This window comes from Aquarana catesbeiana, linkage group LG02 (genome assembly GCF_042186555.1).
Source record: "Aquarana catesbeiana isolate 2022-GZ linkage group LG02, ASM4218655v1, whole genome shotgun sequence".
NCBI classification, from domain to species: Eukaryota; Metazoa; Chordata; class Amphibia; order Anura; family Ranidae; genus Aquarana; species Aquarana catesbeiana.
In genome coordinates, this window is record NC_133325.1 from 157764338 (window position 1) to 157779716 (window position 15379).

Consider the following 15379-nt stretch of genomic DNA (forward strand, 5'->3'; position numbering starts at 1 on the left):
ATTGAAAATGTAACACGTGCATTATTGATGCGCTCTTGCTTAGTTTTCAATGCATTTTGAAGGGGGAGGTGAGTTTGTTGCTTTTTTTTTTTTTTTAACTGACCAAAAATCCAGCAAGCAAGATTTTTAACACTACAAGAGAAGCACAATGGACCAGTGTGAATACATACAAAGAATTTAAAGGGAGAGGCAGCACAAGAAGCAGAGCGGGTACACTGCATTGCTAATGTGCTAACAACAAGCATGTTCATATAAGGAGAGAGCCAAGTGACAGAAAAATAAGCTCATCCGTGTTCTGATTTTCCTTCACTGTACCAAGACCTAGTTGTTTTACTTAAAGCTGAAAACCAGGTTTACGGTCCCTTTATTTTCTACACTAAGGCCCCTTTCACACGGCAAGCCCGCTCGGATCCGCCTGTCCGTTTTTCAGGCGGATTCGAGCGGGCCATCCATTGACTCCGATGGGGAGATGGATGTCAGCGGAGATGTGTCCGTTGACACCCGTCTGTCATCCGATCTGCTAAAATCAGACTATGGTGATACACGCTCACCATCCATCTGGACGGATCGCATGAGATCTGATGAAAAACGGGCATGCTGTCCGTTTTCGTCCGATCCCTCCATAGGAATCTGCGACGATCTGACAGGCCCAGTGGGCAGAGATGCACCTGTCATCCGCCGGCTCAGTGCAGATCAACGGAGATCTCCTGCTGAGTTGGCAGACTCCGCTGAGCGGGTCCACCTCGTGTGAATGAGGCCTAACAGGTGCACCCACTGGGCAAGCTGTAACAACTGTATGTAGCACCAGCTACATACAGCCTTGTGTTCTGCCAGTGAAACGAGAACTTCCTGTCTCACACCCAAAACAAAACACTCAGATTCAGCTGCAATCAGCCATTCATAGGTAGATTTGTAATCTCTAAATGAATAGAAAGCTTCTTCTGATTCGCTGAGTCAGATCGGGACACCATCTGCCCTCCTTTCTGCCGCAGCCAGTCAGAGGAAGCTTGGTATTCATTCAGAGAATACAAAGCTGCCTATGAATGGCTGATAGCTGCTATATTTTGTTCTGTGAAACCCAGTTAACCTAAAGTGCCTTTAACAACAAAGCTCCTTCCAAGTTACTTTGTGATTCTAACCCTGCTGGGTGCCAGCTTCCCAAGGGCCCATCCTGCCCGACAGCAAAAAAAAAAAAAAAAAGTAAAAAGAATAAAATAATGGAGGCACAAACTGATAAGCTGCCTGATTTACAGAGTATCAAAATAGCTTTGACTCTGCCTCCTGCGAAAAGCCATGTCCCAATAATGCATTTCACCCGCTCATGGGCTTAGCTGTACTTCTGTGAACTGTGTGGCTTCCCACTGTTGACTTTCATTTTTTTTCTATTTTGTTCCAGGTGTGAAAAGCTCTCCTCTCACTGACAGATCACAAGGCGGTATACTGTATGTAGCCAAGGCAACATACAGTGAGCCCAGTGGGCACACGTTAGTGTAGAAAATAGTGAAAGGGATAGTAAATCTGTAATGCAGCATTGAAGGCCATTGCCACCTTTAAGACCACGCTAAACTCATATTCAGGGTGTAACATGGTGCAAAGCAGACTCACAAAAAGGGGCTCTTTCCCTGACAGCACATATGGTTCTCCCAACTATATATGTGCCGTACCTGGCTGATACCTGTGGAAGGTGACAATCACTTTAGTAGTAACCACTACTACACTGATCGCGACCATCTTCCGGGTCCCGTGCTAAGTGGATGCCCCACTACATTGTAACCACAGAGGTCACCTGATCGGTATGTAACGTAACCCCTGGCATTTGTCTTAATGAAAGCAAGATGTTCTCCGATTGGATGCGGTGGTGAGGCGGGGTGCTGTCGTTGTCAGGATCTCCACCTAGTTCAGAGAATGTCCTGCATTCATTGAGAAAAATACATGGTTTTGTGTAAATGGTGCTAGTGCCAACCAAGCAACTCTCATAGTTACTTCGCAGTCATTCTGCACGAAAGCCAAAGCTAGTGAAGATCACTGAAGTAGCTGTGACTACTAACACATTCCATGTGGATTATGCTATAACATCCATAGCAGGAATTTAGCTTTAAAGGCTAAGTTCACTTTTCAGGGAAAAATAATGAATGCATATAATTGTGCAGGAAAAAAATATGTGAATTAATTTTACCCCACAGGAGCCTGCAAAGCATTGCACCCCGTGATCAGTGCATCACAAGCGCAATGTCAGACTCTAGCTTTCTTGCTTGTACCTCTGTACGAGCTTTTAAAAAGCTGGAGGAAGTGTCAATGAACTCAAAGGGTGTTCATCAGCACCCTTACTGTTCATTGAGAACTACAAGTTGCGGACAAAGGGAGTTGTGGTTTCTTCATTCACAAATTCCTGGGACTGAATGAGGCAGATTTTAAAAAGTGACAGCAGAGAGGATCCCCTGTCAGAGGGGAAGGAATGAGGGGAGGTGAGCGGTGCATAAGCTGGAACCCGTTACACCCTGAATAGAGGTGCAACATGTTCCAAAGGTGAAGCTATCCTTCAAAAAGGCATAGTTCACCTTTACCGAACAAAAAAAAAACAAAAACAAAACAAAGGAAGCCTGTGCAGGTAAGGGGTACCTGTACAAAATGTATATACAATAATTCTGCGCTACCTAAAAGGGGGAATGAAAAGCAGCTAACACAACCAACAAGTATGGAAAACAGACAAAGAACAAAATAAGTGTAGCGCTAAGGAAGGGGATAAAAAATGTGGCCTAAGAACTGACAGTTCAAAGTTCATATGCTGACAAAAACATCCTTGGAGAAAAGATGGAAATATAAAGTCCTCTGGAACAAACTTCAACCACGGTACAAATCCTCTGTAGAGGGAGCCCGCACACCACCAATGATAATAAAGAGGCTTACCAGACTTGGTGGACCTAACAAGGCATACGCCAGGTGAGGTCAATCAGGCTTAAGTGGTGCTGGGCTGGAACGAGTGCAGAAGAGCAGGGATGGTGGGATGACTTCCACTTGACTGTGTTCCTCCAACGTGGTCCGGCTCAGAGGTCGTGTCACTCGAATCCGTGTTAGAATGAATGGAGGAAAAGAAGGATGGGCCAAATAGTGTGAATCCGTATAAATAAAAATTTATTAAAATATAGTATACACTCACATGAAAAGTGTTTAAAAAACAGCGCTGTGAAGAAGTGGCGACAGTGGGGTCCTACCCGACGCGTTTCGTCTGCATAGACACTTTTCATGTGAGTGTATACTATATTTTAATAAATTTTCATTTATACGGATTCACACTATTTGGCCCATCCTTCTTTTCCTCCATTCATTCTAACACGGATTCGAGTGACACGACCTCTGAGCCGGACCACGTTGGAGGAACACAGTCAAGTGGAAGTCATCCCACCATCCCTGCTCTTCTGCACTCGTTCCAGCCCAGCACCACTTAAGCCTGATTGACCTCACCTGGCGTATGCCTTGTTAGGTCCACCAAGTCTGGTAAGCCTCTTTATTATCATTGGTGGTGTGCGGGCTCCCTCTACAGAGGATTTGTACCGTGGTTGAAATTTGTTCTAGAGGACTTTATATTTCCATCTTTTCTCCAAGGATGTTTTTGTCAGCATATGAACTTTGAACTGTCAGTTCTTAGGCCACATTTTTTTATCCCCTTCCTTAGCGCTACACTTATTTTGTTCTCTGTACCTGTACAAAAAAAGAACTAACTGTGCAGCTTTAACTAAAGCTGAATAATGTCCTAACTACAGGTGTGCACCATTTAGGTATCTCCTGAAGGCTGGCTTAACCACTTGCCGACCGCCGCACGACTATATACGTCGGCAGAATGGCACGGGCAGGCAAAAGGACTTACAGGTACGTCCTTGCCTGCCCGCGGGTGGGGGGTCCGATCGGACCCCCCCCCCCGGTGCCTGCGGCGGTCGGCAAATCTCCCACGGCGATCGCTGGTGAGGGGGAGGCCATCCATTCGTGGCCCCCCCCCCTCGCGATCGCTCCCAGCCAATGGGATCGTTTCCCTGCCTCTGTATTGTACACAGAGGCAGAGGAAATGATGTCATCTCTCCTCGGCTCGGCATTTTCCGTTCCGGGCCGAGAAGAGAAGACTGCAATGTGAGTGCACCAACACACTACACACACAGTAGAACATGCCAGGCACACAAAACACCCCAATCCCCCCCCCCCCCCCGATCGCCCCCCCAATCACCCCCCCCCGTCACAAACTGACACCAAGCTGTTTTTTTTTTTTTTCTGAATACTGTATTGGTGTCAGTTTGTGACAGTTACAGTGTTAGGGCAGTGAGTGTTAGGCCCCCTTTAGGTCTAGGATACCCCCCTAACCCCCCCTAATAAAGTTTTAACCCCTTGATCACCCCCTGTCACCAGTGTCGCTAAGCGATCATTTTTCTGATCGCTGTATTAGTGTCGCTGGTGACGCTAGTTAGTGAGGTTAATATTTAGGTTCGCCGTCAGCGTTTTATAGCGACAGGGACCCCCATATACTACCGAATAAATGTTTTAACCCCTTGATTGCCCCCTAGTTAACCCTTTCACCACTGATCACTGTATAACCGTTACGGGTGACGCTGGTTAGTTTGTTTATTTTTTATAGTGTCAGGGCACCCGCCGTTTATTACCGAATAAAGATTTAGCCCCCTGATCGCCCGGCGGTGATATGCGTCGCCCCAGGCAGCGTCAGATTAGCGCCAGTACCGCTAACACCCACGCACGCAGCATACGCCTCCCTTAGTGGTATAGTATCTGTACAGATCAATATCTGATCCGATCAGATCTATACTAGCGTCCCCAGCAGTTTAGGGTTCCCAAAAACGCAGTGTTAGCGGGATCAGCCCAGATACCTGCTAGCACCTGCATTTTGCCCCTCCGCCCGGCTCGGCCCAGCCCACCCAAGTGCAGTATCGATCGATCACTGTCACTTACAAAACACTAAACGCATAACTGCAGCGTTCGCAGAGTCAGGCCTGATCCCTGCGATCGCTAACAGTTTTTTTGGTAGCGTTTTGGTGAAATGGCAAGCACCAGCCCCAGGCAGCGTCAGGTTAGTGCCAGTAGCGCTAATATCCACGCACCGTACACCTCCCTTAGTGGTATAGTATCTGAACGCATCAATATCTGATCCGATCAGATCTATACTAGCGTCCCCAGCAGTTTAGGATTCCCAAAAACGCAGTGTTAGCGGGATCAGCCCAGATACCTGCTAGCACCTGCGTTTTGCCCCTCCGCCCGGCCCAGCCCAGCCCACCCAAGTGCAGTATCGATCGATCACTGTCACTTACAAAACACTAAACGCATAACTGCAGCGTTCGCAGAGTCAGGCCTGATCCCTGCAATCGCTAACAGTTTTTTTGGTAGCGTTTTGGTGAACTGGCAAGCACCAGCCCCAGGCAGCGTCAGGTTAGTGCCAGTAGCGCTAACACCCACGCACGCACCGTACACCTCCCTTAGTGGTATAGTATCTGAACTGATCAATATCTGATCTGATCCGATCAGATCTATACTGGCGTCCCCAGCAGTTTAGGGTTCCCAAAAACGCAGTGTTAGTGGGATCAGCCCAGATACCTGCTAGCACCTGCGTTTTGCCCCTCCGCCCGGCCCAGCCCAGCCCAGCCCACCCAAGTGCAGTATCGATCGATCACTGACACTTACAAAACACTAAACGCATAACTGCAGCGTTCGCAGAGTCAGGCCTGATCCCTGCGATCGCTAACAGTTTTTTTGGTAGCGTTTTGGTGAACTGGCAAGCGCCAGCGGCCTAGTACACCCCGGTCGTAGTCAAACCAGCACTGCAGTAACACTTGGTGACGTGGCGAGTCCCATAAGTGCAGTTCAAGCTGGTGAGGTGGCAAGCACAAATAGTGTCCCGCTGCCACCAAGAAGACAAACACAGGCCCGTCGTGCCCATAATGCCCTTCCTGCTGCATTCGCCAAGCCTAATTGGGAACCCACCACTTCTGCAGCGCCCGTACTTCCCCCATTCACATCCCCAACCAAATGCAGTCGGCTGCATGAGAGGCATTTTTATGTCCTCCCGAGTACCCCTACCCAACGAACCCCCCCAAAAAAGATGTTGTGTCTGCAGCAAACGCGGATATAGGCGTGACACCCGCTATTATTGTCCCTCCTGTCCTGACAATCCTGGTCTTTGCATTGGTGAATGTTTTGAACGCTACCATTCACTAGTTGAGTATTAGCGTAGGGTACAGCATTGCACAGACTAGGCACACTTTCACAGGGTCTCCCAAGATGCCATCGCATTTTGAGAGACCCGAACCTGGAACCGGTTACAGTTATAAAAGTTACAGTTACAAAAAAAGTGTAAAAAAAAAAAAAAAAAAAAAAAAAAACACAAACAAAAATATAAAATAAAAAATAATAGTTGTCGTTTTATTGTTCTCTCTCTATTCTCTCTCTCTCTCTATTCTTCTGCTCTTTTTTACTGTATTCTATTCTGCAATGTTTTATTGTTATTATGTTTTATCATGTTTGCTTTTCAGGTATGCAATTTTTTATACTTTACCGTTTACTGTGCTTTATTGTTAACCATATTTTTGTCTTCAGGTACAGCATTCACGACTTTGAGTGGTTATACCAGAATGATGCTTGCAGGTTTAGGTATCATCTTGGTATCATTCTTTTCAGCCAGCGGTCGGCTTTCATGTAAAAGCAATCCTAGCGGCTAATTAGCCTCTAGACTGCTTTTACAAGCAGTGGGAGAGAATGCCCCCCCCCCCACCGTCTTCCGTGTTTTTCTCTGGCTCTCCTGTCTCAACAGGGAACCTGAGAATGCAGCCGGTGATTCAGCCAGCTGACCATAGAGCTGATCAGAGACCAGAGTGGCTCCAAACATCTCTATGGCCTAAGAAACCGGAAGCTACGAGCATTTTATGACTTAGATTTCGCCGGATGTAAACAGCGCCATTGGGAAATTGGGGAAGCATTTTATCACACCGATCTTGGTGTGGTCAGATGCTTTGAGGGCAGAGGAGAAATCTAGGGTCTAATAGACCCCAAGTTTTTAAAAAAAGAGTATCTGTCACTACCTATTGCTATCATAGGGGATATTTACATTCCCTGAGATAACAATAAAAATGATTAAAAAAAAAAAAAATAATAAAAGGAACAGTTTTAAAATAAGATAAAAAAGCAAAAAAATAATAAAGAAAAAAAAAAAAAAAAAAAAAAAAAAAAAAGCACCCCTGTCCCCCCTGCTCTCGCGCTAAGGCGAACGCAAGCGTCGGTCTGGCGTCAAATGTAAACAGCAATTGCACCATACATGTGAGGTATCACCGCGACGGTCAGATCGAGGGCAGTAATTTTAGCAGTAGACCTCCTCTGTAACTCTAAAGTGGTAACCTGTAAAGGCTTTTAAAGGCTTTTAAAAATGTATTTATTTTGTTGCCACTGCACGTTTGTGCGCAATTGTAAAGCATGTCATGTTTGGTATCCATGTACTCGGCCTAAGATCATCTTTTTTTTTTCATCAAACATTTGGGCAATATAGTGTGTTTTAGTGCATTAAAATGTAAAAAAGTGTGTTTTTCCCCCAAAAAATGCGTTTGAAAAATCGCTGCGCAAATACTGTGTGAAAAAAAAAAATTAAACACCCACCATTTTAATCTGTAGGGCATTTGCTTTAAAAATATATATAATGTGTGGGGGTTCAAAGTAATTTTCTTGCAAAAAAAAATAATTTTTTCATGTAATCAAAAAGTGTCAGAAAGGGCTTTGTCTTCAAGTGGTTAGAAGAGTGGGTGATGTGTGACATAAGCTTCTAAATGTTGTGCATAAAATGCCAGGACAGTTCAAACCCCCCCCAAATGACCCCATTTTGGAAAGTAGACACCCCAAGCTATTTGCTGAGAGGCATGTCGAGTCCATGGAATATTTTATATTGTGACACAAGTTGCGGGAAAGAGACAAATTTTTTTTTTTTTTTTTGCACAAAGTTGTCACTAAATGATATATTGCTCAAACATGCCATGGGAATATGTGAAATTACACCCCAAAATACATTCTGTTACTTCTCCTGAGTACGGGGATACCACATGTGTGAGACTTTTTGGGAGCCTAGCCGCGTATGGGACCCCGAAAACCAAGCACCGCCTTCAGGCTTTCTAAGGGCGTAAATTTTTGATTTCACTCTTCACTGCCTATCACAGTTTCGGAGGCCATGGAAAGCCCAGGTGGCACAAAACCCCCCCAAATGACCCCATTTTGGAAAGTAGACACCCAAAGCTATTTGCTGAGCGGTATAGTGAGTATTTTGCAGACCTCACTTTTTGTCACAAAGTTTTGAAAATTAAAAAAAGAAAAAAAAAATTTTTTTTTTGTCTTTCTTCATTTTCAAAAACAAATGAGAGCTGCAAAATACTCACCATGCCTCTCAGCAAATAGCTTGGGGTGTCTACTTTCCAAAATGGGGTCATTTGGGGGGGGGTTTGTGCCACCTGGGCATTCCATGACCTCCGAAACTGTGATAGGCAGTGAAGAGTGAAATCAAAAATGTACACCCTTAGAAATCCTGAAGGCGGTGATTGGTTTTCGGGGTCCCGTACGCGGCTAGGCTCCTAAAAAGTCCCACACATGTGGTATCCCCATACTCAAGAGAAGCAGCAGAATGTATTTTGGGGTGCAATTCCACATATGCCCATGACCTGTGTGAGCAATATATCATTTAGTGACAACTTTGTGCAAAAAATAAAAAAAATAAAAAATAAATTGTCACTTTCCCGCAACTTGTGTCAAAATATAAAATATTCCATGGACTCAACATGCCTCTCAGCAAATAGCTTGGGGTGTCTACTTTCCAAACTGGGGTCATTTGGGGGGGGTTTGTGCCATCTGGGCATTTTATGGCCTTCAAAACTGTGATAGGTAGTGAGGAGTAAAATCAAAAATGTACGCCCTTAGAAATCCTGAAGGCAGTGATTGGTTTTCGGGGCCCCGTATGCGGCTAGGCTCCCAAAAAGTCCCACACATGTGGTATCCCCATACTCAGGAGAAGCAGCTAAATGTATTTTGGGGTCCAATTCCACATATGCCCATGGCCTGTGTGAGCAATATATCATTTAGTGACAACTTTTTGTAATTTTTTTTTTTTTGTCATTATTCAATAACTTGGGACAAAAAAAATGAATATTCAATGGGCTCAAAATGCCTCTCAGCAATTTCCTTGGGGTGTCTACTTTCCAAAATGGGGTCATTTGTGGGGGTTTTGTACTGCCCTGCCATTTTAGCACCTCAAGAAACGACATAGGCAGTCATAAATTAAAGGCTGTGTAAATTCCAGAAAATGTACCCTAGTTTGTAGGCACTATAACTTTTGCGCAAACCAATAAATATACACTTATTGACATTTTTTTTACCAAAGACATGTGGCCAAATACATTTTGGCCTAAATGTATGACTAAAATTGAGTTTATTGGATTTTTTTTAGAACAAAAAGTAGAAAATATCATTTTTTTCAAAATTTTCGGTCTTTTTCCGTGTATAGCGCAAAAAATAAAAACGGCAGAGGTGATCAAATACCATCAAAAGAAAGCTCTATTTGTGGGAAGAAAAGGACGCAAATTTCGTTTGGTTACAGCATTGCATGACCGCGCAATTAGCAGTTAAAGCGTCGCAGTGCCAAATTGTAAAAAGTGCTCTGGTCAGGAAGGGGGTAAATCCTTCCGGGGCTGAAGTGGTTAAAAACTCCCAGAGATGGCCTTTTACATCTTGTCTTATTGCTAGGCTGTTCCTAAGACACTCCCGGTTGATTCAAATCCCCTTGCATGCACACTCTCTCAGTAGCTCTGAGCTCAATGATGCTGAATGAGAGGAGATAGTGGACCACACGTGCAAGCTTGCTCCCTTAATGATGGGGGTGAGCAGTAGCAAGTTAACCACTGGAAGATTTACACCCCCTTCATAACTGGGGCATTTTTTGTAATACGGCAAAGCCTACTTTAACTGAAATTTTTTTGCTTTCTGTTATAAAACATATACAATACAAATATGTAAAAAAAAAATTCTACCCTATTTATGGAGAAAAACAATCCCAGTAAGCGTATATTGATTGGTTTGCACAAAAGTTATAGCATCTACAAACTATGGGATACTTTTATTTGATTTTTTTACTAGTAATGGTGGCAATCAGCGAATTTTAGCGGTGGACATTCGGACACTGACACTAAGGCTGCTTTCACACTGGGGCAGTAGCGGTAAAGTAGAGCTGCACGATTCTGGCTAAAATGAGAATCACAATTTTTTTGCTTAGAAAATAGATCACGATTCTCGTGGCATAACATCAAAACAAATTGGGCAAAAAAACTTTACGGTTTCATTTTTTTTTTTTTTTTTTTAATTCATTGAAGTGTATTTTTTTCCAAAAAAATTTGAAAGACCGCTGGGCAAAAACAGTGTGGCATAAAATATTGCAGCAATTCACATTTTATTCCCTAGGGTCTCTGCTAAACTAAATATAATGTTTGCGGGTTCCAAGTAATTTTCTAGCAAAAAATATTGATTTTTAACTTAAGAAACAAGTGTCAGAAAAAGATTTAGACTTTAAGTGGTTAAACTTTCTGCATTTACAACTTGGCAGACTGCCTAGATTTTTTTTTTTCCACACAGAAGTTTACATCCCTTTGACCTAAAAAGGAAGAATCTGCTCACTCAGCTGTCAAAAGAAAACATCAGGGCAGTCTGCCAAGTTTTAAAGCGGAGTTCCACCCAAATTTTGAACAATATCTGTATGTATTCTCTTCCTTGCCTAGATGCTGACATGCCGTTTAAAAAAATTTAAATCGCCGTAATTACCTTTTATTTTTCTATTCTTCTTTGCACTTCCTGGTTCTCCTCCCATGGGAGTAGGCGTGTTTCTAGCCTCTCCCAGACTCCTGGGAGCTAGTCTCAGGCTTCCCAGGATGCCACTGAGCATGTGCGGGAATGAGCGGTGAATGCTGGGAGCACAGCATTCACCACATCCAGGAAATAAATGCTTGTGGGCTTCAAATGCCCACAATGAAGATGGAAACCGCCTGCAGTGAATAATATAAGTTATTCTTTCCGACAAAATCTGACACAGGCGGACATATTACACACAATATGTGAGTATGTAATGCTGAGAAGAAAAGTTTGTGAATGAACTCAAAAAAAAAAAACAAAAAAAAACATAGATAGGTGGACCCCCGCTTTAACTTGAAACATTGTAACTAAAGTCTCTCCACTTATTATATGAAAGAATCGGCAAACTGCAATAGAGATCGTCAGGGGTGTTGAATCGAGTATACGATTTTTTAACGATTAATTGTGCAGCTCTACGGTAAAGTGCTGCTAATTTTAGCGGCGCTTTACCACTGTTATAGCGGCAAGCTTTTAACCCCCACTAGCGGCCGACGAAAGGGTAAAAGCGTCCGAAAAGCACCACTGCCGAAGTGCTTTGATTTAAATGGCAGGGGCGGTTTAGGAGCGGTGTATACACACCATCCCCGCACCGCCCCAAAGATGCTGCTTGCACGACTTTTTTTCTTGTCCTGCAAGCGCACCGCCCCAGTGTGAAAGCCCAAGTGCTTTCACACTGGGGCTGCAGAAGAGGCAGTTTAAAGACGTTATTTTTAGCGCAAAAGTGCCTGTAAAATGCATCAGTGTGAAAGTAGCCTAATACAAAAAGGCCTATTTATAGATGTAGTTTTCATGTAAACAAGCTTTGGCAACACGTGCTGCTCCACATTGTCCCAAGAATAACAGTGAGCACTGCCAGATAAACCAATGTTTGTACAGCGTTCTCCCCTGCTAAACTATTGTGTCCTGACAGGGGATGCCCCCCACCCCCTGTGACGTTTCTTCACTAGTAAGTGCTGTGACTGGCGGCTCCCACATGCATGCACAACGTCACGCGATTCTGGCCAGTGACAGTTCCAGAGTCTGCGCCCCCAGAAGGAAGAGGACCGAAGAGGGATGCGGCCTCCAGCGGCGACATTGCAGGCTTCGTTTGCAGGTAAGTGGCATATATGCTTACTTTGCAGGGGAAAAGAAGAGGAAGTAAAACCCGTCAGGGTTTACTCCCTCTTTCACTTCACTGGGTATATGTGAGGTTTTACATCCACTTTAACCGCTTCCCGACCACCTCACGCAGATATACTGCGGCAGAAGGGCACATACAGGCAGATTAACGTACCTGTATGTTGCCCTTTAAGAGGCGGCTTGCGGGCACGTGCCTGCCGGGAGCTCAGTGATCGCAGGTCCCGCGGACTCTATGTCCGTGGGGATACCCGCGATTGCCTCAAGGTGAGGCAGAAAGGGGAGATGCTGATGTAAACAAGCATCTCCCCGTTCTGCCTAGTGACACTGTCACTGATCTCTGCTCCCTGTAATCGGGAGCGGTGCTCAGTGTAGTGTCACACACAGCCCCTCCCCCCCAGTTAGAATCACTCCCTAGGACACACTTAACCCCTACAGCACCACCTAGTGGTTAACCCCTTCACTGCCAGTCACATTTACACAGTAATCACCGCATTTTTACGCGCACTGATCGCTGTATAAATGCGAATGGTCCCAAAACCACGCCAAAAGTGTCCGATATGTCCGCCATAATATCGCAGTCATGATAAAAATCGCTGATCGCCGCCGTTACCAGTAAAAATCAATAAAAATGCCATAAAACTATCCCCTATTTTGTAGACGCTATAACTTTTGCACAAACCAATCAATAAACGCTCATTGCGATTTTTTTTTACCAAAAATATGTAGAATACATATCGGCCTAAACTAAGGAAAAAAAATGTTTTTTGTTATATATTTTTTGGGGATATTTATTATAGCAAAAAGTAAAAAATAATGTGTTTTTTTCAAAATTGTTGCTATTTTTTTGTTTATAGCGCACAAAATAAAAACCGCATAGGTGATCAAATACCACCAAAAGAAAGCTCTATTTGTGGGGAAAAAAAAAAAGGACGTCAAGTTTGTTTGGGAGCCATGTCGCACGACCGCGCAATTGTCAGTTAAAGCGACGCAGTGCCGAATCGCAAAAAAAGTGCTCTGGTCTTTGGCCAGCCAAATGGTCCGAGGCTTAAGTGGTTAAATAATGCCCTTGTTTCGTCAGATTAGGCAACCCATCAGAATTTGTAACGGAAGCGATGTTCCGTCGCTGCCATCTTGCTACCCCGCACTCATCCACAGGAAGGACAGTCTGAGAAGGGGGCAAGCGGACATCTTGTTACACCCACCGGAGTTTTGCATTTCACACTTATTTTAACAGTAAACTGAGCTTATAAAGGTGAAATACAGGATTTAGAAAATGGACTGTTTAGATGTTCAAATGTAAAAGCAGCTGCAAACCTGCTGATCTCACAGGTTTGCTAATCTGACAGAACACTGCTGCTTTTATAATTCAGCATGTCAACAGTCCGTCGGATTTCTAAATCCTGTATTTGACCATACAAGCTCTGTTTACTGTTAAAAAAATAAGTGTGAAATGTGAAACTCCGGTGGGTGTTACAAGATGTCCGCTTGCTGCCCCCCCCCACCACCTCAGTGTATCCTTACTGTGGAGGAGTGCGGGGGGCAGAAAGGTGGCAGCAATGGAACGTCACTTCCGTTACAAATATGGACGGGTCGCCAAATCTGATGAAACACCCTTGTTATGGGTGTGGGCTGTCTGTGTCCCCCCTGAAGCCTGACTGGAAATTTCCTAGGATGTTGCTAAGAAAGCCTAGCTGTTACTGTTCAACCTCTTTCATCCAATCCCCTTTTTCTCTCCTGAGGCAGTAACTCTGAGCTCAGCAATTGAGAATGTACTATTGTGATAGTGAACAGTAACAGCTAGACCTCTCATAGCAACATCCTGGGAGTTTTCCAGTGAGACTTCAGGAGATATGGAAATGGCCTACGCCTATAGCAAGGGCATACCTTCCAACCTTTTCAGATAGGAATGAGGGACACCTATCAGCAAAAGTATGCAGGCATAGGACACACCCCTTGCCACACCCCCTTAAAGGAGAATTGTAGAAAGAAAAAAAAAAACAAGATTGGTTAAACCCACAAGTGCTTTTTTTAGCACTATTATTCCTTTATATCGGCTTTTGGAATTTACAAATACAGCAATTTAGAAATTAGATGAAAGGTTTAGTGCTGGAAAACACCTTTTGATAGCTAGAAAGTGAATTTTATATACATCTATACAGATCAGATCAAAATGAGGGGGAATGAGGAGGAAAGAGGGACAAATCAGGGACAGTTGGGAGCTCTGGAAGGGCGTTATTTAACTCTATTTAGAGCTGCACAGTTTGTCTTTATCTACATTGGCAGTTTTTTTTTCCGGTAAAGGTGAACTGCCCCTGGAAACACAGCGCACTTATCCATTCACTATGGAAGGTAGGAGGTAAGTGTCCCCGGCCATGTCATGAAGAGTTGTGCTGAGAGTGTGAGGAGGAGGAGGAGGCTGAGTACTCAGCACATTACTCCTCATCTCGTCTACCCCTTCCATTATACATCCCCCCTCTCTCTCTCTCTCTCTCTCTCCTCGCATCGACTTCTTGGCGCGCAGACTCACCTCTCTCTCCCGCCCTGAAGACGGCCTTTGTGACAGCCGTGAGTGAAGAACCCCCCCGAGTCCGTGAGGGGAGACGATAGACGCGAACTGCTATCAAGGCCTGTCCACCGGACGGAGCCGCCACGCACGGCGACACAGGAGGGCTGCTGTTTTGAGTAAACCGCTCTGATAAGGAAGTCTCGGAAATTTCCTTTGTGCGTTTGTTCGCCCGTTTGTTAATAAAGTTACAATTGTTGAAAGGGCCAAATGTCCCCGCGGAAGAGTGCCCATGTTTCGTCAGAATGTGTAACGGAAGTAACTTTCCGTCGCCATCTTGGTACACCCCGCACTCCTCCATAGTAAAGATACACTGAGGAGGGGGAAAGCGGACATCTTGTTACACCCACCGGAGTCTTGCATTTTACACTTATTTTTAACAGTAAAATACAGTACTTAGAACTCCGTCTGACTGGTAAGATGTTGAATTTTAAAAGCAGCAGCGAGCGTGCGGATCTCACAGGATTGCTAATCTGACAGAAGTTCGCTGCTTTAAACATTCATACGGAGTTCTAAGTACTGTATTTCAGTATATAAACTCACTTTACTATGAAACATAAGTGTAAAATGCAAAACTCCGGTGGGTGTAACAAGATGTCCGCTTAGCCCCTTCTCAGTGTATCCTTACCATGTAGGAGTGCGGGGTATAGCAAGATGGCGGCAACGAAACGTCACTTCCGTTACACATTCCGACGGGTCGCCAAATCTGATGAAACCCCACAGAGAGCGCTGGAGATGGTCACGTGATTCGCCCTCAGAGTCCTCTCCAGACATTTTTGA

General features: G+C 44.5%; 1 protein-coding gene across 2 annotated transcripts in view; it reads right to left on the bottom strand.

The window, feature by feature from the left end:
* SENP1 (SUMO specific peptidase 1) overlaps positions 1-14799 on the bottom strand; it is a 77631-nt gene extending 62832 nt beyond the window's left edge. The window contains exon 1 of one of the 2 annotated variants that reach the window (XM_073613680.1): positions 14564-14799. The gene's annotated coding sequence lies outside the window, so the exon portion shown is untranslated. The remainder of the gene's footprint in view (positions 1-14563) is intronic. The other variant, XM_073613679.1, reaches the window with a different exon arrangement.
* Positions 14800-15379: the final 580 nt, after the last annotated feature.